The sequence below is a fragment of the Camelus dromedarius genome, chromosome 8 (genome assembly GCF_036321535.1).
Source record: "Camelus dromedarius isolate mCamDro1 chromosome 8, mCamDro1.pat, whole genome shotgun sequence".
NCBI lineage: Eukaryota > Metazoa > Chordata > Mammalia > Artiodactyla > Camelidae > Camelus > Camelus dromedarius.
This window is the reverse complement of record NC_087443.1, coordinates 32,228,914-32,233,399: the sequence shown is the minus strand read 5'-3', so window position 1 is coordinate 32,233,399 and position 4,486 is coordinate 32,228,914.

Genomic DNA, 4,486 nt, shown 5'->3' with positions numbered 1-4,486 from the left:
CCTTTCCCGGCCTGCCCGAACTCCCCGCAGCCTGACTCAGCGCCGCACAGGGCGCCTGCGCAAAGGGAAGAGGGGAGGAGGGTGGAGGGTCGAAGGAAGATGGGAGGACAAGGGGAGGGGGAGGGGAAAAGTCTTCAAAAAAGAAAACACAATCGAGTAAGTCAACGTTAGGGATTATATATACAAAATATCTTTCCAGCCTCACATTTTTTCTATGAGGTACCATTTTCTATTATTATCATCATTTTTCAAATGAGAATCCAAACTGAAAGAGGTTAACTACTTATTGTAAGCTCTCAGTCATAATTCAAACTCACCACCGTACCCACGCTGCGTCCTGAATGACTTTATTTATGTATTTATGTTCATTTATGTTACGTATTTACGGTGCAGGCTCAGCGTGTAGCTTTTCATTCTGAGCCCTGATTTTCCCTCTTAACATTTCATATCCTCAATCCCTTCTCCCCACGACCTATAGATAGGTTTTTCAATATTAGATAGGAAGGGGTTCAGAATAGGCCTCTAAGATGTGAATTTTTTTGCACTAAAGGCAATAGAGACCCTGTGACCTCAAGAGAAATTACTGCCCTCTTCTTAACTACCTAGAAGAATTTAAATTAGGTATTTTTCCCAGAAAAGTTATTACCAGAGATTAATATTATCTAAGTGGTCTCATCTATATGACAGGGCAGATTACCAAAAACATCTGCGCTTCTTATCTGCTTGCGGTAAGTCCTTGGAAGCTCCAGGCTCCTATCCCATTCCTTATCTCAGGATAGTGTATACCTCCTTTTATTTTTCATCTCTGACCCTCTCATGTTCGTGGGATTTTTGTATATGTGAAATTAAATTAGATTTTCTCCTGTTATAATCTGTCTTAACGTCATTGTAATTATTTGACCAAATGAAAAGAACCAAAGAAGAGAAGGGAAAATTTCCTCCTCCCAACAAATCCAATCCCTCCCTCCTACTACGGTTTGTCCCAGAGTTGGAGGGAGTAGAGGAAAGGAATTGAGGAGCAAAATAGGGGAGAATAGAAGGTGCCTCAGCCATTGGAGAAGGGAACAAGAAGTAAGCCTGAATTTGAGAACCAGGCTAAAATTCAGCCAGGGGCCTTGTTGAAGAAGGAAGCAGCCCCACCCTGTCTAGCCCTCTATCATCTTATTCCAGAATAAGAAAGGCCTGGGTAGCCCACAAAACCACTCGCCTTCTACCTGTGGTTGACCCTCTGGTTGTGAGCAGAGGGATGACCCCAACCCCACTTTCCCCCAAGGGCCAATTACCTAAGGGTGAACCCAAGGGAAGGGAAGGAAGGAAATCTTGCCTTTTAGGGCAAACCCTTAAAGATCATTTAGTCTCATTCCATCATTGTACCAATTAGGAAATAGAGGCCTAGAATGGGTAGGACTTTTATCCAAAGTTAACGGCTGACCAGCGAGGGGCAAACCCAAGGTTCCATCCATCCCTGACAATCTGTAATCCTCTCTTTGGAACAGCCCACAGACAGTGGTCTCAGTGTCTTTGGCTCTCCTCGGCCACCACCCCCACACTGTGGCTCTCACTTCCCACTGGGGAACTCAGTGGGGAAGTGTGCACCACAGTGGGCGACTTGGAAGAGCTGAGTAAGGTTAGGACAAAATTTGGTCTAAACTGGATACCTCACTGGTTGGCCTCTGCTTCACTTCTTGTTCCCTCCTCTAGTGGCTGCTCCCTCTGCAGGCTTCCTAAGTCCATGAACAGCATGGGGCAGACCACCCTAACAGCCACATAAATGCAAGGGAAGTCGGGCTCTAGGACACAGCCTTGTCCCTCAGCCCTTGTTGATGAAGGAGGCAGAGCATACCTTGCTTTGACTCCAAGCCAAAAGGAAACTTCAGAAATCCTCAGATCACAGGCTCTCACTTTCCTGGAGCTACTGAGCTCTCAGAGCTACTTAATGACAGAGCCTGAACCAGTCATGACTATTTTATTCATACCACTCTCCCTCATAACTAAAAGGATATGTCAGTATTTTTGAGACGAACTTTTGCCGCTTTTATTTGCATACCTGGAACACAAGAGTAATATATTCCTTCATCCACCCCCTTCCCTGTAAGGACAGAATTTTAATAAAGAATATAAAAACAGTAAGTGGATTATTTTTATTTTTTTACCAAGTCAGTAGATGATTAATTAAATCCTCTTAAAATACCTCTCTAACCATCTGTGCGTAGGCAACAAAAGCTGTGAAGCTATTCGGACCCTCTGACCTCAGTGTAATACCATTCCTAGCTATTTATCACCCCCCACCAAAGAAATTATCCAGAGCTAAGAAGTATTTTATCTGAAGTGTTCACATAAGGGCCCTTTATAACAGTGGAAACTGGAACGATTTCAAATGCTGAAGAATGTCGGGCTCACTAAGGAAACTAGCCCGGACAAAACAATGTTACTTTTTTTCTTTTTTTTCCGAAGAAATTTTTCTTTTAAATGGAGTTATTGGCGATTGAACCCAGGACCTCATGCATGCTAAGCATTGCGCTCTACCACTGAGCTATATCTTCCCCGCAGACCATTGTTACTTGAAGCAGCTTTAAAGCACGAGACAGCAGCAGCTTGCCCTCCTCTCTCAGAAGTGGTAGAATTTTCAGGAGAGGTGAACAGAGAATTGGAGGTGGTGAGGGAGTCTTCTGACTTCAGGTTTACTCATTATTGCATTATTTCACTGATTGCAATGTCCACATACTTTATACTTTTTAAAGAAAAAAATTACAGGAAAATTTCCAAAAGAAAAGAAAATCCCCTTCATTTCCTCCCTGCTGTGAGCTCAAGTTTTCAGGGAACCAAAAAGAATTTTCCTCAGAAATGTAAGCCATACTGGAGATCTGGCGGGGTTCTTGATGGCTTTCCAGTTTTGGGTTCCAGTTCCTCATGAGACCAACACTTCTAGTGCCTGAGATCTCTTGAGATGCCCCCCTGCCCTGCCATCTCACCTGTCAGATTCTTTTAAAAACTCCCCTTTTGGCAGCAGAGAGCTTCCTCCTGTTACTGTTTATACAACTGAAAGAGCTCTTGGCCAAGACAGCCGATATAACAGAGGCATCCACTGTGAGGGCCCAGCCCATCTGCTTGGCCCCAGATCTCCACTCTGGCTCCCCAGACAGCCCCTGGAACCTCATCCTGGAAGCCCCCCACCCCCTACACACATACATACACACACTGTGTCTCAATGAAGGAAGCTCAGGCTCCTCTCCCTCCAGCATCTCCCTTATTGAGAGCTCCAGCCTTCAGTCTCCTGCCTGCACTTGCCTTTCTGCCTAGTCTGAACCCCTCAGGCAACCACTCAGATAAGTCTCAGCCCCACTCAAGGACACTTCTCCTCATCAAACTTCAGTCACCCACCCAGCAATTCCTAGTCTCTGATGTCTTCGTCTCTGTTCCCACCTGCCCTGGGCTGCTGGAAAAACCAACTGTCCCAGCTAGGTTCACAAAGCCCTCTGTGCTATTCGGCACCTGTTTGGAACTCCCATGTGGCAGAGTCTCCTAATAACCTTCACCTCTTTTTCCTTGATCTTGACAGTTAGTAATCAGACCCCCTATTTCTGGCTGAGTACATGGCTACCCAGAATAAAGACTACATTTCCTAACCTCCCTTGCAGCCATAGGACTTCATTCTGGCCAATGAAATAAAAGAACAAGTACTCATTTTTGTGACTTTAAGGTACTGTTCTCGAAAGAGACACACCCAGTGCAAATATTTAATAAGTAGACACTGGCCATAGTGTTGAGGGAATGTCCTGGAAGGTTCCAACTGAGACAAGTTGTTGTCCTGGAGGGCTGGGTGGTCCCAGGGGAAGAGTAAGCAGGGAGGTGGACATCAGGGAGTCAGCAACTATTTATCAGCTGGTACAGAAGTATTTCAGTATTTCTACTGCTTGACAATTCTACTTATTTACCAGCTAAATGTCAGTTCTGGCTACAAACTCCTTTCTTCATGCTGCCTGGATTACAAACCTAATGGCAGGAGCTCAGGCATCCGTTCTGGGCCATGTTAAGGATGACAAAGCAACAAGAGCCTGTATCCCTGGTGATTATATTTGCTCTAGGTTGTCTACATCTGGGCTGTTTATGTAAACACATCCATATCTTGTTTAAATGTTTGATATTTTAAGTTATTTTAATACTCTAGATCTTCTCAACAATGTTCAAGCCTCTACTTTATCTTTCCTTCTTCATGCTCATTTTCTATTTTACCCCATCCTTTCTGAGGAGGAAATGCCTTTTCTTTCCTTTGTGAGGCTACACTTTAGCTGCTAAACCCTTCTGTGCTTTTGCTGATCAGTTCCTGTGACCTCTAGGACAGAACTGATACTCTCGCCATTTTGTTGTTGTTGTTCATTGCCCACGTCTTACCAATTGTTAAATGGTTTTAATATCGTCCCTCTAGCACTTGGCTCCATCAGTTGTCCTCTCCTTTTTCATATCTTCAGTCTCCCCTCACCACCCC